Here is a 25,343-nt window from a genome sequence, read left to right on the forward strand (position 1 = left end):
AAAGACAAATTTTCTCTTCAGCAGGGATAATACACAATTGAAAGCATTACCACACAATAAGGTTTTAGAGTTATAAGTCATTCTGAAAACTGAGATTCTGATTTGACATAACAAAAATTACTGCAAAAGAGGAATGTACATGCTACTTTCATTTCTTGGGCTCTAGAAGAGACCAGAACAATAATGTGCAATTAATGCATCCATGCAAGTAAAAAGTACATGACAATATATTGAGCTGAATAAGCCACGTACAATGAAGAGTTTTGTGGTGATTTGGAGAGGAAAAAGAGGGAGAAGATTGAGTCCTTGCCTGGAAGATAGATAAGCTGAACTCAAAAGGCCTGGTCACAGCAGGCAGAAATCCACCCATGGAAAGTAAAAGGCTTGTGCAGATCCTGTGTTTATGCTATGAACTCCACACAGCGTACTAGCAGTAGCTGTTAAGATTTTCAATACAATCTCATTATTTTGGACTGTATGACTTCATTGATTGGTTCATTATAATAATGGATCATTGTTACATGAAAAAACAGCAATGACTCATGCTCAATAATAAAAGGACAAATACAAAAAACCCAATTCCAGAAAGTACATCTGTTTATTATTAAACCAACGTCAATATTTTAGCCTTAGCAAAACAGCATCATCTATTACATTAAACTTGTTAATTTGAATTAAAGTAGTTTTATGGTTTTGCCTGTGGACAAGTGTCCTGAAAACACATCATATCCAGGGGAGGGGGTGAATCAGGTGTTTCACTTCAAGGCTCCTTGTAGCCCATTGAGAGTCCACTTGGCATGGCCCCAGGGAGTCCCTGTTCTCTGGTGTCAGCACTCTTCCTACCCCAGCACAGCCCTAGAACCTGCTAGATGGAAGGGAAAGAGGAAATACTGGGATCAGCAGGAAAGTTCTGCAAAGTGGTTAATTCCTTTGCAGATCACTGGGAACGAATTGTGTTGTGCTAACTCGGCACTCTGGTATTTTTTGCCAAAGCACATGATTCTTCTGTAGATGACAGCTGAAGGTGTTTTGCTGGCAAATATAGCTTTGAACTCCTTTTGCTAGCTTGGTCCTAACTCAACGAAGTCTGGACACACAGAGAAATGTTAGGAAGAGGATACTCAGGAAGGTGTTAAGCAAACCTTGGAATTAGAGAAACAGCTTTGCACCTCCCTCCCCCATTCTTAAGTGTTAGTAAGAGTTTGAGACTGAGAGGGATAGGACAAGTGCAGGGGCCCACAGTTTACTGGGACTTCCTAAGTGCAGTGACATTTACATTTTAGGAGCAAAGGGGTTTTCTTTCTCTCCCTTTCGCTGTCTTTATTCTTTCCTATTCTTTTTTTTTTTTTTTTTTTTTTTTTGAGACAGAGTCTGTCTTTAGTTTTCCCCCATGGCTTGTGAAATTGGGTTTGCCCAGTGTGAGGAGAGAGCCAAGACAGACTCCTTCATCTGTTTGTGTCTTAAATAATTGCTCTGCCTTGGGCTTCTAGAACATTTGGTCAGAGGTCTGCAGACCCCTGGGTCAAGTGGATCAAATATTCTTGTGTGTCCCTCTCTCCCCATTTAGACTGAGCCCCAGGAGGGAAGGCAAGAATCATGTGTGGCTCATTTCTTAATTTCCTACAGAATCAAACACATTCTGTGTGAACAACACTTGTTGAAATTAAATTGGGTTGAACTCTGCCTCCTTATAGATAAATCCATCTGCTATGTTCTCAGAGCTTACTAAGAAATAGATGGGAAATAGTCCCCCAGCCCATTAAAGCTTAATAATAATCCTATCCATAAACTTAAAACAAACAAACCCAAAAACTTTGATCAGGGACACCTGGACACACTCAATTCTCTTCTCTAGATCTGCTGTGCTTTAGTTCCACTTACTCTCTCCATGGCAGTGAGATCTTTTGGGTGGGCAAGGTGAGTTGAGTAAACCTGTATGGTGGACTGGTCTTCCTGAGGTTATCTAGATAACGTATAATCCCTCAACAACTGTGTACTCACCCTCTGCTGCTCTACTATTAGGGAAATTAGGTAGTGCCCTGGACCTTCCAACACATGGGAAATCAATTAATTTGATTATCCCAGAAGTTGCCACGTGCAAGTGATTTCCTGATGCAAGCACAGCTGGCTTTGGCTAGTCTTTGAAGCTTGGTTAGGATTTTGGCTGCCGGTTTTATATGTGATTGTTTGTTTGCTTTGGCCAAGCCTAGCATGTGGAAAAGAATCACCTCGGAGCTTTCCTTTAAGAACCAGTGGCAGGAACTTCCACTTTTCTACTAAAATATTAGAGCACACTACTCAAATGTTTTTATTTCCAAGGGCAATGATTATTTATAAATGAATTCACTGCCCAATAAACATGACTCAAGTTTTATGTATCTAAATTCTTGTGTTAACTAGAATGAGATAAAGGACACAGAGTATCTCATGAAAGTTTAAAAGGAGTGTTTTATTTGTGTGTCTGGGATTTGGTTACATTGTCCTCAAACAGAACAGCTTGTATTTGAAAATCTGCAAGGGTGGGAAATGTCAGTCAAAACCTTTAATGTTGCAAATATGACATTCATTTCCACAAGGGAAAAAGTCAAGAGGAAAATTTAGAGGGAGAACGGGAGAGAGAAATTCCTCCTTGAGGCTTGACTGAACTTTTCAGACACCGGACTGCAGCATGAACAATTGTTCTGATTTAATCAGTGAAAAAATTTGACTTATACCCTCGTGAAGTCTGCTCCCCACCCACCATAACCAGCAGGCAATTCATGGGGTAGATCTAACACACACTGGCCACTTTGTTTTCAGAAGGAAATTCTATTCTCTATCCCAGGAGGAGACATCCGTCCAAGTCATTATAATAGGACGAGCACACATTCACTTTAGTTCTGAAGTTAAGACAAAAACCAGGCAAAGGCATAAATCCATAGCAAAGGGGTGTAGATTAACAAGGGGTATAGATGTAGCAAGCCAGTGAGATCTAACTCAGCAGCTCCATCAGATCATTTAAACCCTGCAGGATGCCTGACCTCCACCAAGAACTACTGGCAGGACGTGGGTGGGTTTTCTCCACAATGGCTGCCAGGGTTGGGGTATTATGTTCTGTTGTTTATTCAATATATGCTCAGAGAAAAGGCTGAGTTTGGATGAAGTGGTGATCAAAGATAACAGAAACTATAGATTTTGATGACTCGTCAGGAGGAGCGTCCCAGATTGTCTCTTATTGCCAGTACTCTAGGAGCTGGCTGTGGGTCTGAGCCTGTTGTTTCTCTGCTTAAAACCTTTCTGTAGTTCCCAGCAAGGCAACATAGACCTTTAAACACCCAGGTGACCTCTGTGTTCTGGCCTCTGCCTGCCCCTCCAGTCACCTCATCTGACAGTTAACCCTTTGACCACACCAAACAACACAAGCAAGATAGTCCATGCCTCAGGGTTTTATTCATCCCTAAGATTAAAATGCCTCCCTGATTTTGCAATCTCCTATCCTGGTTTATACCTACCGTGTTTCCCCAAAAATAAGACAGGGTCTTATATTAATTTTTACTCAAGAAGACACCCTAGGGCTTATTTTCAGGGGATGTGTTATGTTTTTTTTAAGTACGGTACAACAATCTACATTTATTCAAATATAGTTAAGTCGTCTTCTTCTGGAACATCATCATAACTCTCCAAACCCCGAATTCCATCCTGAATTTCTTGCGACTCTATTTCCTTTAGAACCATTGGCCCCAATCTCTCATGTAGAGCAATAGAGCTCTCATGGGGCAGATGAGAGGGGCTGCTCGTCTTCTTTACTGCTTCGCAAAGAAATGCATGGGTTGGGCAGATACGCGGTGTAGCCACGCCCATCACTAGGTCTTATTTTCAGGGTAGGGCTTATATTGTGCAAATGCTTAGAAATCCTGCTAGGGCTTATTTTATGGGTAGGTCTTATTTTTTGGGAAACCCAGTACTCATCCTTCAAGATGGCGCCTCCTCTCTGCTCCCATGACACCATGACCTCAGGGAAAAGAGCTGTCTGTGTTCTTGAGTTGTAGAAGGAGACTGTCACTCCTACCTCATTCCTTTTGGTTCAATATCTTGGGCCCAGTTTCTTCTAGACCCACTTAAAGTGGGTGGACCCAAATTCTCAGATAACCACCCCGTGTACCTGACCTAGCTTTGCTTGTCCAGCTCCCTCAGGGCCATGTCCCATCCTGAGTCAGGGCAGAAGCGGCTAACTGGACAGTTGTCATGTGCACCAACATCACTGGAGTGTGACAAGTGATTGAAAAGAAAGAAATCTGCTTATTACAGTTTGAGAAGGGAGTGAGATCTGCACTGGGCTCTCACAGGAGACCAATAAAAATGGTGGATTGGGCTACCTACAGAGCTTTTGTTTTGCTAAGTGAGCTCTGCAAATCTGTGGCTTGGGCTGAATTCCTCAAGATCCTGGGAAGACAGGATGAGGCTGTCAATTTTAGCACCCTACTCTTCCCTGCCCTCAAACTCAGCCTTTTCTCTGAGCATATATTGAATAAATATTTGAAGAATATTCTCTTGAAGGGGCACCGAGTTATTTGCCTGCATCCAGCCCTGTGTTCACCCTCTTGGACTGGACCATCAGTAGAGACTGGTTCATGGTAAACCAGTTTAAAGGTTTTCTTGGCCCCTCAGCCTTGGTTGTTGTGACTTGCCAGTCAACTCCATTCCACATCTGTCCTGGTTTTTCAGTTATCCTGTTCCCTTCTTCTCAGTGCCACCTGACTCACTCTCACCCCCTCCACATTGAGGTTTTATTTAATACTCCCCCTATAATGAGTGATTCATTTCCCTCTGAAGCTCAGCCCCAACCCCTAGAAGACTGGCAAGTTTTACTTGAGGTAGCCTGATAACAGGTAACATAGATAACAAAACCTTTTGTCTCTGAGATAGGTGTGGAGATTCTCATTCTTGAAGATAGTTCTATGAGAAACAGCATTAGATTCTCAAAGTCCAGCTGAAATAGCACCTGAAACCTGGGCAGGAAAGTGTTCTTTGAGGATTCTTTAAGACTAGCATGCACTGCAACATTTACTTTCTATAGATTCAGAAAGTAAATGTTAACAGCATTAAGAAGACTAAATCCAGGATTTTAGATTGAAAATGGGGCTTTGTTATATACATTTATTTCCTAAATCCTCAGAAAACATTGCTAAATTAATAGCAAAGGTTTTAAAATAGTATTAACCTGTAAGAACAAAGAGAATTGCAAGGGAGATGTTCTTTGCAAAAAGAGTTCACCAAATTTTTGGAAAACAGAATGTAGATAGACAAGAGAGAACAGATTAGCATTATAGAGGATGATACAAGATAGAGCCTTTTGGGTAGTTATTGACAAAAATATGAGCCAATTTCCTCTAGAAGTTTAGCACTGGAAGATACCTGCAATCCCCAAATCCATAAAGGTTGAAAAACTTAAAAAAATTTCTTCCTGTAATCCTAGCACTCTGGGAGGCCAAGGCGGGCAGATCGTTTGAGGTCAGAAGTTTGAGACCAGCCTGAGGAAGAGCAAGACCCTGTCTCTACTAAAAAAAAAAAAGAAAAGAAAAGAAAGAAAAAAAAAGAGCAATTAGCTGGACAACTAAAAAATAATAAGATAGAAAAAAATAGCTGGGTATGGTGGTGCATGCCTGTAGTTCCAGCTACTCAGGAGGCTAAGGCAGTAGGATTGCTCGAGCCCAAGAGTCTGAGGTTACTGTGAGCTAGGCTGTTGCCACGGCACTCTAGCCTGGGCAACAATGAGACTCTGCCTCAAAAATAAATAAATAAATACAAATAAATGAATAAATAAATAAAGATTCTTTTTTGGAAAGCTCATTTAGCTGCATAACATGGTCTGACTTGACTCATTTGGAGAGAAAATGATTTGAATTGACATGAGGCTATTTATAACCTTTAATTTTTCCACTGGATGTGCATATTCATATGTTTCACTGCAGAAATAATAGTGTGCTTGACAATATTTTGTTTATTAAAATGTCAACAAAAATTGTGATGTAACTCTATTGGGAAGACAAAAGAGAGGGAGCATGGGTGAGATTGAGGGATGTAAGAGCTAAATCCTCAGCTATTTCAAAAGGAAGTTAAAACATAATGTTCTGAAATTGATATACCAAGAAATGGCATTGTAAATACATTATTCAGAAATGTGGTGGCAAACACCTAGATAGTTCTATTACCACAAAGAAGACTAGGTGTCCGAAGAACTTCTTTGGTTAACTATAAAATAGTCAAGGCATAAATAATCCTAATCCATATACTAATCTATTTCACATAATATAAAGAGAAGGGGATACTTCTCAACTCACTTAAGGTGGTAGCTTAACCTTAATACCAGAAACTCTTGAGGACAGGATGGAAAAGGAAACTTTCAAACCAATTATCACTCATGAACATGGATTTAAATTACTAGCCCAATAGGCTGGACTCAGTGGCTCACACCTGTAGTCCCAGCCCTTTGGGAGATTTAAGATGGAGCTGCCCTCCTGACTTTAGGTCAGGAGTTCAAGATCAGCCTGAGCAATATAGTGAGACCCTGTGTCTATAAAAAATAAAAAAAATTATCCAGGTGTGGTGGTACACACCTGTAGTCCCAGCTACTTGGGAGGCTGAGGCAGGAGGATTGCTTGAGCCCAAGGGTTCGAGGTGACAGTGAGCTATAACCATGTCACTGCACTCCAGCCTGGGCAAAGGGGCAAGACCCTGTCTCTAAATAAATAAATAATAAATAAATGGCAAAAGAAATCTACCATGTATGAAAAGGATACTACATAATGATTAAGTCTGGCTAATCCCAGAAGAGAAATGTTGGTTTAGCATAATAACATTAATTAATGTAACATGTGACCCACCACACTGATTAAAGAATAATCATATGATTATGTCAGTTAATACAGAAGAATCTCATAAAATTCAGCATCACTTTGTGGTTAAAAATTAGCCAACATGGATGATGAAGAAGTTCCTTAATGTGATAAAGCATGTCTACAAATAACCCACAGCAAATGCTGTTATCAACAGTGAAAAGTTAAAAGCTTCATGTTTGAAGGCCCAGAACAAAACAAAGATGCCCACCATCACCACTGCACTTCAACGTTCTGGAAGTCTTGGCCAGACATGAAAATAAAGAAACAAAATTGATATTTTTGCAGATATACACATAGAAAATTCTGAAAAATCCACCACGGATACATTCGAATTAATGATCAAATTTTGTAATTTGCTAGATACACAATATATAAAAAATATAAATGATAGGTATATATTTACAAATATTTACTCCAGATTAATTTATAAACTCCAACAGACTTATGTTGCAAAAATTGACAAATTGATCTTAAAATGTATACAAAACTGAAAAGGGCTAAAAATAGCCAAGATAGTCTGAAGAAGAGTGAAGTATAGAAGTTACCTTAGCAGATATCAAAGTTGATATAAAGCTTTAGTTGTCAAGAGAGTGTGGGATGGAAACAAGGATAAAAAAATATCTAAATGGAATGGACTAGGGAGTCTAGACACAGACTGTTTTTTATATAAACATTTTACTTATGAGCAAAGAGGCACTGAACATCACTAGAAAAAGACTTTCCAATAAATAGTGTATGGTTCAATATACAGTGTATGGCTATCCATTTAATAAAATAAAAATAAATTTGACACCCTTTGACGGCATACACAAAAATCAGTTCCAGATAGATTAAGGTGAAAACTAGAAGATTTTAGAAGATAATATAGGAGAATATTTTCATGACCCTGCACAAGGAAAGATTTTTAAATATGAGATACAAAAAATGCTAACCCACAATTTAGTGATGTATAAATTTGACTGTATTAGTTACTATAAAGAGAGTGGATGTTGGAGACACAGAGTGAGAGATGGATTTAACTAAGAAAGAGCTGATCTCAAAGATGCATAAAGAACTTACACAAATCAGAAAACCTAACCAAAAACTGGGCAAAAGTCTAGAATAGACACTTCACAAGAAAGCAAAGGCAAATTGCTAATAAATGTATGAAGAATCTCTTAACCTTAAAGTAATTAATAAACTATAAATAAAACTGTAACTAAATGCTGATAAACATGTATACCCATCACACAGCTAACAGATTGGTGCAGATCACAAAATCTGACAAGATGGAGTTAGTGGGCAGCATGATGAATTTGCACTTACTGCTGAATTGGTACTACCACTTTGGAAAACTGTTTGGCATTATATAGTGGATTTGAAGAGATGCACACTCTATGCTCAGCATTGTCATTCCTTAGTATAATATAAATCCTAGAAAAAATTATGTTCATGTGCACCAAGAGACAAGCGTAAGAATGCTTATAATAAGCATTGCTCTTATAACAGCCCAAACTGGAAATGACCTGCATGTTAATACGCAGTAGAACTGATAATAAATTAATTGTGGATTGATAAGTGGTGGGTGATTCTCACCAGTATGATGATGAATGAAAGGAGTAAGAAACAAAAGAATGGTACAGTTGTATGAGGGCATATTATATTTTAAAAGATGCAGAACTGCCTGGTATCCCAGAAACTGAAATCAAAACTCTCTTCTTTTTTTATTTACTTGCTTGTCCCCAGATAATGGGTCCTGACCTATGAACTTAAATTCTCTTTCTCTCTCTCTTTCTATACACAGTTTTGGCAGCATCTGTATATGAACTTAAATTCTATCTGTAGAAATTGTCTGCCCGGAGTTAGTTGTGATATTAAGTTTGCCATATTTGTAGGTAAAATTCAGTTATTATGTATTCTTTCAGCAAAGAATGGCCATTCTTATTTTTGTTGCTTTGTTTTGTGAAATTCATGTATCTTTACTGAGGATACTGTTTAATCCTTCTTACTTTGCTTATTAAAACCTTCCTTATTGCCACTTTTCCTTTCCTCCAGCGCAGGGGGCTAAACTGCTTAGTGACACATCTTTGGGCTTCTACTTGGGTCAATGTGGGCTCTTATTTCTCTTTATCTATTCAGTGATAAAACCCACCTTTCTGTGGGTCAATTCAGACTCAATGTCTCTGAATCACCACAGCACCATATACCCTAAAATTTCCTCTGTGTGGCACCTTTACAGTCAACCCTTCTCCCCCAAAATGTCAACGTAAATCTTTTTATCAAAGCAGCAAATGATTAAATCAACAAATCATTATAGTCTTTAACCTTCATAGACTATAGCGACAATTATGGAAGTTCCAATTTCTTACATGGCTTTTTAAGTTAAAAATAACATCTGCAAGAACAATTTTATGAAGCAAGATAGTATCACTTTTCAGCAGCTTTTGGATAAAATGAACATTTTCTCCTTTTTGAGATTTATCTCACCACTTATTAGAAAAACCTGTGAATACTGAGACTGAATGTTAGAATTTCATTAATTTGCACCAAGCAGAAGAAGTAGAAGAAAAAAAATAACATGTCTGAGAAGCTCAAAATTTACTGTATAGAAAGGAAAAGGATACAGAGTAGAATTATTAAAAAACTGAATATGAGTTATGAAATGCTTTCCATCTGCCATGCCAAGATGACACCCCTAGGCTAGATCTTATTTTATTTTATCTTTCTTATTTCTGGTTATTCTGTTAACTGTCTCAGGAGCATTTTTCTGTTTCTTTCCAGAATCGGCAACTGCTGATATTTGCTGATTTGGTTCCGTCACTTTCTTGCTATGTTCTGCTCTGCGGAAAGGTGAACAGTACTAGGGAACCTAATTGAAAAACAATTTTAGAATGAGCTGGACCCGAGCGTAAACCTTGACTTGGTCACTGGCAAGCTATGTAACTTCCTTTGTGAAATTGCCATAGTAATACTTCGTCCGTGCTTCAGGGTTTGTAAGAACCCTGAGAGATGTTTTCACAGACAAGGTATCTCATTCCACAGCCGGCAAAATGTTCACGCACACCCGGAGTGCCTGGTACAGAGTAAGCCAATTTGCTGCACCAAAAGGCAGCTTGGAAGCAGCAGTTCTACCATGACCAGAGCAAAGTGGCTGTGGCACGCTTCCCTCTACAGACCTAACCTAATCCCAGGCCCAGGGCAGGGCAGACACCCCTCATCAGTGCCCCCCAAACCATATTTGGCCTACAGATTCATTTCGTTTAACCTGCATAGCATTATTTTAAAAGTGAATTCAGGCCAATCTGTGAAAATTAAATGATTGCTTCTAAAAGATGGAATTTCCCACTTCTCTTGAATAATTAGAACAAAGTGGCAATGTGGGGGCACACGCTGCCGTGGGGACGCTCACTGGCACTGGGGAGTGGCAGCTTCTATGCATGGCACACGCCCGGTTCATCACAGCCCACCCTAGCCGGCAACTCTCATTTATTTTCTCTGGAGGGCATTTGACCTGCTACCCTGAGTTGGATAAATATTAGATACGTGAGCTACACAGTCTCCAGGTAAGCTGTCATTCAAAATAAGTCACTTTCACACCCAGACCTGAGACGTTGGAATAGCAATGAGTCCTTGGTTGTGTGTCCCGGAAAGTGGTGAGGGCAGCTCTACTGTGGGCCAGCCGAGGGGGGTGCCCTGCTAGCCAGGTGGGGCTAGAGATGACATTCTGGGCGTCATTTGGCCGTGGGGAAGGAGGGAAGGCAGTGTTGGCTCAGCCCTAGGAGGAGATGAGTGAGGCCATTTATTCTCCCTATAGATGGGCCAAGGCCATGTGCACAGGCAGCTTTTCTGACTCTCCAGTTTATAAAATGCTGTCGAATACCTTTTCTTCCCCTAACGTCCTAGATGCCAGGCCATTGACCCTTTACTTTCTCTTCTTTCTCCAGGAGATTGCTCCATTCCTGATGCCCACCTCACTGACAAGCCTGTAGTGGCCAAACCACTGGGTCCGAGGGAGCATGGTCAGTGAGCAAAGAGTTCCTGGATACTGCAGGATTAAAATGGAAATTCACATCTTTTACCTGTTCAACTCTGTTTGAACTGAAATAGTCACATCTTCCCCAGAGCAAAGGAACCAGTGGATCTGTAAACAGGTGGAAAATTGAGCAAGATTTTCACTGTGGGGACTCAATGGGGAAGGACTACCATGAAATTAGATATGATTTCACATAAATTAATCACAAAATTAACCAAGATCTCAAACACAGTTATTTAATAGCCTGTCACTAGTCTAAAAGAGAGAAAAGTTATCCAACTAATTTTTAGTGGATAAATTGCTTTATCTTTCTCCAATACCACAGTTGGTAAATGTGGGAAGTTGTATTTAATAAAACAGACTTGTGGTGATTAATTACCCAGGGTTGAGATCTGACCCTTTGAAGGTCCTGTTTTCATTGTCCTATTTTCTATTCTGCCAAATTATCTGACTTATAAGTAATATTTTATATCCCTGAAATGGAGACAAATTCACAGGCATTTACTTTATATTAATGTATACCCTGCTTGGTTGTCTTCCCAGCTGTGTTTCTGTTCTCTGAAATATACATGGGGTGGCCTCTTTGTGATGGAAAGGTGAAGGGCAATTTCCACCATATTGGTGTGGAATTGGCATGAGGTATGTTTTAATTGGGGAATCAGATGTACCATTTCCCAGTTACATTAATGAAAATTCCCAGAAATGATTATGCTTGGAAGGAAATATATGTAACCTTCAGTTGTGTCTGCAATGCCTGGAAGTACAGACCAGTCCATTATTAAAAAGTAGAGTTAACTGATCACAAGGTGATTAAGATCACACGGAGGCTAGAGCTGCTTGTCCAACACAGTAACCATGAGCCACGTTTGGCTATTGAACATTTGAAATGTGCCTAGTCCAAATTGAGATGTGCTGTCAGTGCAAAATACACACTAGATTTCAAAGACTTAGTATGAAAAAATTGTAAAATATTTCATGAACAATTTTAAAATATTGATTGCATGTCAAGATAATATATTTTGGATATTTTTGGCTATATTAAATAAAATCTATTATTGATATTAATTTTCACTTTTTTTTACTTTTAAAAATATAGCTGTGAGAAAGTTTGAAAATACTTATGTGGCTTGCATTATATTTCTGTTGGACAGCAGTACTCTAGAAGATGGGAGAAAAAACTACTCTTCTCACTGAGTCACCTTTCAGTCCCCCTGAAGTCTAGCTAGGATGGGCACTCAGGAATCCACCACTCTCCCTTCTGCTCTGCTCCATGCCAAGTTCCTTGGGTCTTTTCTAACCTCACCACCTCCACCACCATCCATCCGTCATTATGGGTGGTGCTCTTCAAGGTGCTAAAGACCTTATTGGTCATGGTTTTTTACTCTTTCCTGGAAGGGTACTGGCAGATCACAGGTCTCTCTTAGAGACTTAGATCTGTCAAAATCTTCAGGTAGGTACATCTACAATACAAGCAAACTGTCCTCTTGCTAATTTTGATGGCCTTCCATGGCCAAACTTTGAGGAGTTCTTATGCTAATATGATCTCTGCCTCTTGACTTGATTCCACCAAAGATCCTGTCCTCTCATGCATGCAGAATAACTCCCCATAAGGCCCACTGAATACTTTTCAATGTCTTTCATGCATTTTCTTATTGCATCCTCATAGAACACATGGAAGAAGGTAGAGCTATTGTAAAGTTCATTTTACAGCTAAATTCCCCAAATGTAAAGTGCTTGCATAAAGACTCAGCAAGCGTTAATGATAGAATTGGACTATGAGCCCTAGCTCCCTTCCAGCGCTGTTCTCTACAGCAAGTGAAAAAATCAACAGAAAATATACTCATGCTCACTCACGCACAGCAGCTCTAATCGGTTTCTCCTTCAATCCAGTTTCCACAACATTGCTAGGGTCAGTTTTTGAAAATGCAGACTTCATTGTGTTTATTCCCTACAAAACAAACAAACAAAAACAAGCAAACAAAAAATCTCCAGTGGCCACAGAATTACCACCGATCCCCTTAGTCTGCATAAAGTAGACGCTGATATGCCTCCTTCCAGCCTCATTTCTCTCCTCCCCACCTGCAATGTCTCTCTCCCCTCTTCCCCACTGCACCCAGCACCTGTAGAAATGGCACAGCTCAGCACTTCTTGGATCTTGTTTTTTTGGTAACTCTCTTCTGGATCTTTCCATCGCCTCTGTGTTTTCTCACCCCCTTCATCTCCTGGCACAGCCTTTGGGCTCAGAGCAAATGTCAACTCTATTGGAATCTTTCTCAGACTTTCCCAGGCAGAATTAATACCTTCCTTCTCTGGGTTTCCACTGTCTTTTGTACCCTCTTTGTGCAGTGTACAATACTATTATTACTGTTATCATCCTGCAGTCAGTGTGTTTGTGTCCATCCCCTCCTCTGGACTGTAAACTCCATGAGGGAAGAGACCACCCATCTCTCTATCTCTATGCATAGTAGATGCTCAGTGGGTGGTCCCACTCATTTCCATCTATATGATAGTGTTTCCCAAGTCTATCTGCTGAACCCAGCTTTCTCTTCCAATTCCAGACCCAATTATCTGACAAATGTCTCTCACCTGATGTCCCACAGCCACTTCAAACTCATTGTTAACCAACTTGAAGTCACCTCGTCTCCTTCCCAACCTGCCTCTTCCAGGATCGCACCTCTGTGTTTGGCATCGTTGTCTATCCAGTTGCTCCATCTAGGAAGTGGGAGTTGGCCTTGACTCCATCCCTCTTTCACCAACACCCTCTCCCTCATATAAACAATATTATCCACTACTTCTGCTTCCCAAATATCAATAAAGTCTGTGTATGTATCTTCACTTCTGCTGCCATTATCTCGGGGCATCATCATTTCTAGCCTGGATTATAGAAATCACAGGCTTTGGAGTCTCCCTGCCTTCAGACTAGCCTCTAGCTCCTAGGAAAGTATTTGGTTTGCAGCAAGCACTCAATAAGTGTATATCGAATGAATGAATCAACGACTGTACATAGATGAAGTTCATGTCATGTCTGGCTCAGCCATGCTAAAAGGAAACTCATCTGCTTGAATATGCCCATTCCCTTCCTGCTCAAAGGACTCAGGAAATGACTTTAGGGGCAATTCTCTTTGAACTGCAGGCTGGAGGAACTTTCTGAACATGTGCAGCACCCAGAGGCTTTTAATGCATTTGTATTAATGTATCAGTCCTGTCAGCTTAGTACCACGTTACTCTATGAGATAGATGCTCATGAGAACCCCGTTTTGGCAGCTGAGATTCTTTTACCCAGACTTAGAGAGGAGAAGTAATTTTCCCAGGGTTTTTGAGGTGGTAAGGAGGCAGGCTCCAAAGCCTGGCCCAGTTGGGCTAAATTTGGCCTCATACTCAGTGGAACAGCTTTGGTTCTCTTGCTCCGTGGGAAGCCTGCTCTTCAGAGAGTAGGTCTGGAAAGGGGATACTGCAGGCCAGTGGAGTTGAGTGAAAGCCTCTGACCCTCTGCTGACCAGAGGCCTGACACCCCATCTTCACAGCCTGGGAAGCCTGGGAAAAGGGCGAGTGGAGGAAAGCCTGGAACTCAAATGCTTGAGTCGAGGCTCTTCCTTGACTTACTGTCACCAATAGTCACAACTGCCCCTTCCAGACTGCTGCTGGGATGTTAGGGAGCCGAAGCGCTCTTTTTTGCTCTGTCCTTAGTTTGCTTTCTGGAAACAAAAACCGCTAGAGATGCAGAAATGCGGTTGATGAGATCTACTTGGTCAGGGTAGAAAATTCAGAATTGTGAGTAATCACAGGAAGCGAGGAGAAGAATTGCTGCAGTCAGCTTTGATGCCAGGAAATGAGCTGTCGATGGGCACAGATAGTGGAAGAAAAGAATGGGAGCGCATCCCAAATAACCCTGCAGGTGGCCTGAGCTCTGGAAGGGGGTACGCATCGTCCCTAGTCAGCCATGTGTGACAGTGCTGATGGGGAGCCACTCACGTGGCTTTCAGTGGGTGCTTACTGAGTACTGCAGTGTGCGGGGCACTGTGCCAGGTGCTGGGCCCAGAGCTGATGCAGCACAGCCCCCAATCCCCAGCAGCACCATGTAGCCAAGCAGGTAAGACATGGCCATAAATAGCAGAGTGCAAAATACAAAAACATACATTTCATAAGAGAGATTCTGACAGGGTCCTGTGTCCTCCAGAGCTGAAGGGACTAGGATTTGCCTCATGAGGGAGGAGGCGTGTTATGATTTGTTTTAAGTTAGGTATTTTAGTTACCTTTGGTGTAGTCACATGTGACACAGTGAAGGCCATTCAGACCAGAATGATGAAAAAATTAAGTGTATTACTCACAGATCCAGAGAGATGAGTACAGCACTCCTTGCAGGGCCCATGGAAAGGGGGGAGGGGATGTCCAGAAAGCTTGAGCCCAACCAGTGGGTGGGGAGCAAGAGAGAGAGAGGGAGGGAGCTGTGGGCTCCCCCTGTACAGGGGGTCTAGGGCATTACCTAGGTGGGTTTCTCGCAATAGCGCTGCATTGGTTAATTTGAAGGGAGTGTGAGGATAAGCGTGGAAACTCAGGGTTTGCATTGTTGAGTTCACCAGGCTTAAAGCAGAAGAAAGGTGGTCAAGTGGTTTAGGGTACAGGGCCTTCTCTACCTAAAATAGGGAAGTGGGAACTGAGTGAAGACTGCCTCAAAATATGTGGGTGAAGGGTGACAAGTCAGGGAGAGGACGGCAAGGTGGCTGCTGGGGCAGCATTCGCATCAGTGGGAGTGATTACAAGGCATCTCGCCTGGGCTTAGCCTCACGTGTAGGATTTGGATAAACAGAGAGCAAGAACATTCCAGACTGGAAGAATTGCGTATACAAAATCAAGACCTCGTATTCATGGTAAGGAGTCTGTTGCTAAAGGCTCTTGGCATCCCAGGAGTGGGGACTCCAGCAGCTCTGGATCGCCTAGAGGTCAACCCCTGTCCCTGTGGCTGGTGGTGAATGGTTTATGTTTCTGTGTGATTTCTAGAGCTTTGTTGCTACTTGCTTCCTCGCCTGTTAGTTTCCCCAAAGTAATCCTGCCAGAGTTGATTTCTTCAGCACTAGGGTCCTGTTACCTGCTGGAAATCCTCCCCAGAAAAGTTGTCTCTCTTGGTGCACTCCACCTGAATCCACTCCCTCCCTTTACCATTCTTGTGTGTGCTGGCTGCCTAGTGCTCTCCCTCCAACAGTGGCAACTTCACCTCTTTGTCAGCAGCTGCCCTGGGGCTGTGGGGCCTGCTTGGCCTTTGCCCATGGGGAGCTACAAGTACCTGGGAATTTATGTCCCCCACCCCCCCACCCCCATCAGCCCTTGACCAATGGCGGATGGATGCAGGGTAGAAGCACTCCACTGTCCCTGTCTGTCCCTGAGGTGTGCCTAATCTTTCTCCAGAGCCCCTGCAAGGGTGAGCCTAAGTTCTCCCTGGGGAACTTTGCCGGGCACCCCAGATTGCCTGACTTTTTCCTTTCCTGATGCTACTTCCCCTTCGCCTCTCCAGGTTTTTCCTGGAAACACTTTCTAATAAATTACTTTCACGCAAACTCTCATCTCAGGGTCTGCTTCTGGGGAACCAAACTAAGGTATAAGCCAGGTGGGGTGGGCAAAAAAATGGCCCCCCTGAAAGTGTCCACATCCTAACCCCTAGAACTTGTGAATATAGCAAAAGGGGCTTTGCAGATGTAATTAGGGTTATAGATATTAAAATAGATTATCCTGGATTATCCGGGGACAATCAAATCACTCTTATTTTTATTTAATTAGACTTTTAGCTAAATTTTATTAACATGGACTTGGTTAATGCAAGCTCTCTAAGTTGTAGATTTTTTAAAATTTCAGAGTATTGTGGGGATACAAATGCTTTGCTTACATAGATTGCCTTTGCACAGCGCAAGTCAGAGCTATAAGCATGCTCATCCCCCAGACAGTGCACACTGCATCTGTTAGGTATGCATTTACTCATCCCCTCCTTCCCCCTCCCACCTGCCCGACACCCTATGTATGTTACTTCCCATATGTGCACATTGGTGTTGATTGATTAGTACCAATTTAATGGTGAGTACATGTGGTGTTTGTTTTTCCATTCTTGTGATACTTCACTTAGAAGATACTTCACCCATCCCCTCCACCCCCTCCCACCTGCCCGGCACCCGATAAATGTTATTCTTATATGTCCACTTAGGTGTTCATCAGTGAAACCAATTTGCTGGTGAGTATGTGTGGTGCTTCTTTTTCCTTCACTTAGTAGATACTTCACTTAGTAGAATGGGTTCCAGCTCTATTCAGGAAAATACAAGAAGTGCTATGTCAACGTTGTTTCTTATAGCTGAATAGTACTCCATGGTATACATATACCACATTTTATTAATCCACTCATGTATTGATGGACACTTGGGTTGTTTCCATGTTTTTGCAATTGTGAATTGTGCTGCTATAAACATTCGAGCGCAGATGTCTTTTTTATAGAGTGTCTTTTGTTCTTTTGGGTAGATGCCCAGTAATGGGATTGCTGGATCAAATGGTAGATCTACTTTTATCACTTTAAGGTATCTCCATATTGCTTTCCACAGAGGTTGAACTAGTTTGCAGTCCCACCAGCAGTGTAGGAGTGTTGCTATCTTTCCACATCCACGCCAACATTTATTGTTTTGGCAATTGTTAAAAAAGGCCATTCTCACTTATCATCAGGGAAATGCAACTGAAAACCACAATCACATACCTTTTTGGCTCTGAGATGCAGGGACCAAGAGCAAGGACCCAAGAGTGGCTTCTAGGAGCTGATAAACAGCAAGAAGAAAAGGTCCCAGTCCTATAGCTGCAAGAAACTGGGTTCAGGCAACAATCTGAACTAGTTTAGAGACAGATTCTCCCCAGAGCCTCATTACATGAGCCTGCCTGCTGACACCTTGATTTCCACCTTATAAAACCCAGAGCAGAGAGATCAGCCAAGCCAACTCATACTTCTGACCTAGAGAAATGTGAGATAATAAATGTGTGTTTAAGCTGCTAAATATGCAGTAATTTGTTACAATTAATTAGTACAGTGATTGTTACAGTAGCGATTGAAACTAATATAACACTTGAGTAATGTGCATACTCATATCGTGCATGCGCTATATATCTTGGTGGCAACATATATTAGAAATGTCATAGGTTTTGTCCATACAACTGACCATACTTCAAATCCATATACTGATGCATAGATTTATGAAGCTTGTTGAGCCCTCTGAGCGTTATCATTTCTTCTGCCCTCTGCCTGACCTTGGTCTGGTTACACTAAGGGTAGAGGTCTTAGTTTTCTCTATTTTCCTCCTACCTGTATTTTACCAGCGAAGTAACGCAGATGGCTGTGGGGCTGGGACCTCTGGCAGTGCAAGGGTAGAGGTACGAATGGGAAATAACTTGGTTGAGCCTGCCAACTTCGGGACGGGGCGATCAGCACAGAGGTGGCTCCCACCAGGGCACTGTCCTCCCACCTTATGTTCTCCAGGTTGAGGTCCGTGAGTGACGAGTAAAACTGCATTTGGAGACCCTGAGGTCCTTAGAGCTAAGCAGCTTGGTTTTCACCCTACAGCAGCAGAATTGCTGAAGGCTCTCAGCAGGGGTCTGATGCTCAGGCCCATAGCAGGGGCTCATTAAGAACTGGTTTGCATGAATAAATGTGTAACTCAGACATCAGTGGTCCTCTTTGCCAAGCTGTCAGATTCAGCCATTTTACCCATTTCCACACCAATCCCCTTAAGATGGTGGTCCCCAAGCCCTGGACCGTGACCCAATACACATCACGATCTGAGCTCCATGCCACACCCCTCCTCCACAACACCCCACCCCCACCCCCAGGCCGTGGAAAAACTATTTTCCATGAAACTGTTTTTTTTTTTTTTTTTTATTTCGGCATATTATGAGGGTACAGATTTTAAGGTTTCAATAAATGCCCATTTCCTCCCCTCCCCCCAAAAGTCTGAGTCTCCATCATGACCATCCCCCAGATGGTGCACATCTCACTCATTATGTATGTATATACCCGCCCCCCTCCCCCCTCCCACCTGCCCAATACCCTATTACTGTAGTACCTATGTGTCCACTTAGGTGCTACTCAGTTAATACCAGTTTGCTGGAGAATATATCTGGTGCTTGTTTTTCCATTCTTGGGATACTCATGAAACTGGTTCTTGATGCCCAAAAGGTTCAGGACTGCTACGAGATGTTTGTCATCTCTGCTAAAGATGTGAAGCTATGCAGGAGTCACTTTGCATAGCTTTTGGAAGAAAGACCATTTAAAAATTCCCATCCAACATTTTAATTTTCCCAAGGTCCTCTGCTTGGCTGCCTAATGGGCAGTCATTTTTCCTCCTCCTCCCCCCAGTATACAGAACCTGCCGTCTGAGGCTTCCCTTCATCCTGGATTCTCCAATAACACGTTCACCCTTTCTCCGCTGCATCTCTGTGGAAGCACATGGGCCCTTTTACCAATTGGGAGATGTTGTTTCTGATCTTCTGTCTAACAATAACTCACTCTGAGCAGACGCTCTGTGTTCTCGTTATGTCATGTTTTTATCAATGTGCAGCTGCACACCTGTGCTGTAGCCCGAAGACCTGAGTAGAAGCAGCCTTCTCCACTGGGAGGTTTTCCGACCTCACCACTCTGTGAATTGGGAGCTTCTCTAGCCCAATGCCCGACTCTCTGTCAGTGTGAACTGATGAAGTGCAAAAGGAATGATAAAACCACCATGCTCTTTCTTCTTTCTGCCCCCACCTGTGGAGAGGTGCCTCTAGGTGCGGATATGCTCCCAGGCCTGTGGTGATGTCAGCCGTGTTAAGGGATGGAGGACAGGTCCTGCCCAAAGAGGCCCCACTTGGCGGCACTCTTCCCCTTGCTCTGTCCTAAGCTGCTTTTTTGTGCTTAGTTTACGAGCACCCCGAGAGTGGATTCATCTCTCAGGCTAGCTTAACATTAATAAAACTCATGAATGGGACTAAAGTGTAATATAAATAGATCAGGTTAATAATTTACAAGAACTGTCTCAAATCAGTAGTAGCACATTCTTTCCCTGTAGCAGAGTTACCTGAAAGTCAAACCATCATCAGAGTCCCAACTCTGATTTGCAATGAAATCTCTGCCATGAAGAGAAAATCCTGAAGTCCAAGGGATCCACAAATACTCCCTGTATGGAGTCTTACGCAGGAATTAAAATAATCCAGAGGTTGATTGGTAAGGGTAGAATCAGAACAAGGGGAGTTAAGTAAAAGAAATGTTCAGTGCCATCCTGCTATCATAGCTGAATGCTTTCCTCTTATGGTTGGGGTGGTCTTAGAATGGCATTGGCATACTTAGACTCCACCAGCAACGATTCACCATGTCTCTATCCATCTTAATGTTAGAGATGTGTTTGCACCACAACCCAAATGCTCTGCTTCTGTTGGGTATAAACTTCTCTCCATCGGACAATGTTTAGCTTCTCAATGTTCTCCAGTGTCCAGCTGGTTTCTCTGGTTTCTGCATGGCTTACATAGGTCCTCTTCCCAGAGAGTTCCTTCTTTAGATACTATTAATAATATATTCAATCTGTTTACTGTGAGGACTGGCTAAATAGAAATCCATTCTGACTCCTTAAATTTTCATTATTTCATTATCCAAATTTATAATTTGGCTGTCAAGGAGAAATCTTTTTTTTTTTTTTTTTTTGGTTTGTCATTTTGTAAATTTTATTAGTTGCCTTATGAATAATTATTGTGTCTGTCTTATATGAGGTACCTTCCAGTTCCATGACCCCTCACTTTCATGAGGTCTGTGTTTAACTGTCTTGCTAGTAAAGAGGCAGTAATCAATTTTAGATCATTTTTATCCTCCTTTTGAGAATCTCTGTAAGAAAGGTTAAGACAGTGTCTAGCAATTACAATAGCTCCTACCCAATTGGCTTCTACAGTATTACATTATTTTTTTTTTATTTCAGCATATTATGGGGGTACAGATTTTAAGGTTTCCATAAATGCCCATTTCCCCCCCCCCTTTCCCCACAAGTCTGAGTCTCCAGTATGACCATCCCCCAGATGGTGCACATCTCACTCATTATGTATGTATATCCCCACCCCCCTCCCCCCTGCCCAATACCCTATTACTGTAGTACCTATGTGACCACTTAGGTGCTGTTCAGTTAATACCAATTTGCTGGTGAGTATATGTGGTGCATGTTTTTCCATTCTTGGGAAACTTCACTTAATAGTATAGGTTCCAGCTCTAACCAGGAAAATATAAGATGTGCTATATCACCATTATTTCTTAGAGCTGAATAGTACTCCATGGTATACATATACCACATTTTATTAATCCATTCTTGGATTGATGGGCACTTGGGCTGTTTCCACAGCCTTGTCAAGGAGAAATCTTATTTCTCTCATTCTCATGTTCTCAAACTACGTACCCCGGACTTCTTAGAAAGCCATGAGCCTCACCAGTTTCTCTCTACTACCTCTTACTCTGACATTCTCTAGAAGTTCTAGGCTCCAAATGGGTACATAAGCCTTACATGGGATAAAGGCACAAGGACAGAGTATAACACTTTGTCCACTCCAGGATATGGCCCCCAGCCAGCAGACAGTTACTCAGATGTCTGATTGCTGAAGAAGACATACGGTGGGAGGGGGAAAGAATTCTTGCTTTCTATCAAAAACAGCATGACTGGCTCATGGGATGAGACATAAGCCACCTATTGACATTTCTTTAGATATGTTCATCTGCCTTGTTGTTCAGCAACATTTTTTACTAGATTCTGGCAATTCACTACCTATCAAATTGTGAGTTGCAAAATTTGGAAGGCATTTATAAGTTGGGAAAATATCTGTCAAGTGTTTCTTTTTTCTTTTCTTTCCTTTTTTTTTTTTTTTTTTTTTTGAGACGGAGTCTGTTGCCTGGGCTAGAGTGCCATGGTGTCAGCCTAGCTCACAGCAACCTCAAACTCCTGGGCTCAAACAATCCTTCTGCCTCAGCCTCCCGAGTAGCTGGGACTACAGGCATGCGCCACCATGCCTGGCTAATTTTTTCTATATATTTTTAGTTGTCCAGATAATTTCTTTCTATTTTTGGTAGAGATGGGGTCTTGCTCTTGCTCAGGCTATTCTTGAACTCCTAAGCTCAAACGATCCACCTGCCTCAGCCTCCCAGAGTACTAGGATTACAGGCATGGTCCCTGTGAGGGCTGAATTTTTCTAAAATGAAAAAAAAAAAAGAAATGAAAAAGGAGATATTACAACTGATACTACAGAAATACAAAATATTATCTGTGAATACTATAAAAATCTCTATGCACATAAACTTGAAAACGTTGAGGAAATAGACAAAGTCCTGGAAACACACAACCTCCCAAGGCTCAATCAGGAAGAAATAGAACTCCTGAATAGACCAATAACAAGCAATGAAATTGAAATAGCAATAAAAAATCTTCCAACTAAAAAAGGTCCCAGAACAGAGCTAAATTTTATCAGACCTACAAAGAAGAATTGGTATCCATACTGCAGAAATTATTCATAGCATTGAGAAGGAAGGTATCTTTCCCATCTCATTCTACAAAGCCAGTATCACTTTGATACCAAAGCCAAGAAAAGACATAACAAAAAAAGCAAAGTATGGACCAATATCCATTATGACTGTAGATGCAAAAATTCTCAATAAAATTCTAGCAAACCAAATTCAACAGTACATTGAAAAATAATCCACCACAATCAAGTGGATTTCATTCTGGGATGCAAGGATGGTTCAACCTACATAAATCAATAAATGTGATTCCCCACATAAACAAAGCAAAAGCAAAGATCATATGATCATTTCAATAGATGCAGAAAAAGAATTCAACAAAATTTGGCACTCTTTTATGATAAAATAATAGGCATAGATGGAACATATCTCAAAATTATAAATACTATATACAACAAACCCCCAGCCAACATCATACTGAATGGAGAAAAGTTGAAAGCATTCTCACTTAGAACTGGAACAAGAACTGGATGCCCACTGTTACCACTTCTATTCAATATAGTGCTGGAAGTGCTAGCCAGAGCAATCCAGCAAGAGAAGGAAATTAAGTGTATACAAATGGGGGAAGAGGAGGTCAAACTATCACTCTTTGCTGATGATATGATCTTATATCTAGAAAATCCCAAAGATTCTCCCAAAAGACTATTGGAATTGATAAATAAATTTGGCAAAGTCACAGGTTACAAAATCAATGTACACACATCAGTAGCATTCCTGTATATCAACAACAGTCAAGCTGAGAATTAAATCAAAAATCCAATTCCTTTCACAATAGTTACAAAGAAAATAAAATACCAAGGAGGTAAAAGATCTCTATAGAAAACTATGAATCACTGAGGAAGGAAATTGCAGATGATGTAAACAAATGGAAAAACATATCATTCTCATAGATTGGCAAAGTCAACGTTGTTGAAATGCCTATATTACCCAAGGTGATTTAAAAATTCAATGTAATCCCCATCAAAATACCAGTGTCATTTTTCACAGATCTAGAAAAAATAATTCTATGCTTTGTTTGAAACCAGAAAAAAGCCTGAATAGCCAAAGTAACCTTAAAGTAAAGGAACAAATCGAAAGGCATCAGTTTACCAGACTTTCAGTTATATTAGAAGGCTATAGTAACCAAATCATATAATATTGGCACAAAAATAGAGACATAGACCAACGGAACAGGATAGAGAACCCAGATATCAAACCATCCACATATGGCCATCTGATGTTTGACAAAGCAGAACACATTATACACGGGGGGTGGGGGGGAATCCATATTTAATAAGTAATGCTAGGAAAATTGGATAGCCACATGCAGAAGATTGAAATTGCATCCAAATCTCTCACCACTCACAAAAATTAATTCAAGATGAATAACAGACTTAAACATAAAACATGAAACCATAAGAATTCTAGAAGAAAATGTTGGGAAAAACTCTTTTAGTTATTGGCCTAGGCAAACAATTTATAAAGAAGATGGTAAAGGCAATCACAGCAACAACAAAAATTAATAAATGGGACTTGATTAAATTAAAAAGCTTCTGCACAGTCAAGGAAACAATCAACAGGGCAAATACCTTACAGAATGGGAGAAAATATATGCATGCTATATATCTGATAAAGGGCTAAAAACCAGAATAAACAGAGAATTCAAGCAAATCAGCATGAAAAAAATCAAACAATCCCATTAAAAAGTGGGCTAAAGACATGAACAGCTTTTCAAAAGAAGATAGACTAATGGCCAATAAACATATGAAAAAATCCTCAATGTCACTAATCATCTGGGAAATGCAAATCAAAACTACAATGAGATATCACCTAACCCCAGGGAGAATGGCTTTTATTAAAAAGTCCCAAAACAATAGATGCAGACATGGATGCAGAGAGAAAGGAACACTTAAACCCTGTTGGTGGGACTGAAAATTAGTACAACCTCTATGGAAAATGATATGGAGATTCCTTAAAGAACTAAAAGTACACCTATCATTTGATCCAGAAATCCCACTGTTGGATATTTACCAGAAGGAAAACAAATCATTTTATCAAAAAGACACCTGTACTTGAGTGTTTATTGAAGCACAATCCACAATTGCAAAGATGTGGAATCAACCCACGTGTCCATAATTTCATGAATGGATTAATAAAATGTGGTATATGTATACCATGGAGTGCTACTCAACCATAGAAATGAATTAATACCTTTTGCAACAGTAGTCTGGATGGAACTGGAGACCATTCTGCTAAGTGAAGCATCACAAGAATGGAAGAACGAACACCACATGTATTCACTATTAAATTGGAACTAACCAATCAGCACTCATGTGCACAGATGAAGTAAAACTCAGGAGAAATCAAGCAGGTGGAGTGAGAAGAGGGCAAGGGTGAAATTATACCTATGAATACAGTGTACACTATGTCTGGGTGATGGGCACACTTGTAACTTTGACTCGAGCAGTACAAAAGCAATCACGTAACCAAAACATTTGTACTCCTGTCATATTCTGAAATTTAAAAAAATGGCCACCATTTATGTCAAATAGGTGAAAAAAGGACATGACAACCCTTTCTGTGCACGTTCTGTAGATTGTTTAAACCACCTCATGGTTGGTGATCATTTTTCAAGAAAGAATGCTGATTTGCCCCTTAGGAAATAAAGTCTGATGGCTGTTAACAAAGGTAGGGTAAAATGGCGCGTGTTTGACCTCCCATCCTGTCATGGCTGGGAACTCAGTTTTGAGGTTTCTCTGGGGTTGCCTTGGCCAAGAGAGGTCTGTTCAGTCAGTGAGGAGGGAGGAAGGTTAGGATTTTATTTTTAGTTCACAATGGAATGGATTTCTGGCAGGTGGAAAGCCAGTTAGAAGGCTGCTCCAACAGGAACGTATCTCATCTGGAACAAACCAACGGGGGAATAGGATGTTAGAAT

At 41.1% G+C, this 25,343-nt stretch overlaps 1 protein-coding gene across 1 annotated transcript in view; it reads left to right on the forward strand.

Moving 5' to 3' along the window:
• Positions 1 to 11,896, forward strand: part of MOBP (myelin associated oligodendrocyte basic protein) — a 98,383-nt gene extending 86,487 nt beyond the window's left edge. Inside the window, exon 7 of the transcript XR_012921019.1 lies at positions 10,802 to 11,896. The gene's annotated coding sequence lies outside the window, so the exon portion shown is untranslated. The remainder of the gene's footprint in view (positions 1 to 10,801) is intronic.
• The last annotated feature ends 13,447 nt before the right edge of the window (positions 11,897 to 25,343 follow it).

Source organism: Microcebus murinus, chromosome 1, assembly GCF_040939455.1.
Source record: "Microcebus murinus isolate Inina chromosome 1, M.murinus_Inina_mat1.0, whole genome shotgun sequence".
NCBI lineage: Eukaryota > Metazoa > Chordata > Mammalia > Primates > Cheirogaleidae > Microcebus > Microcebus murinus.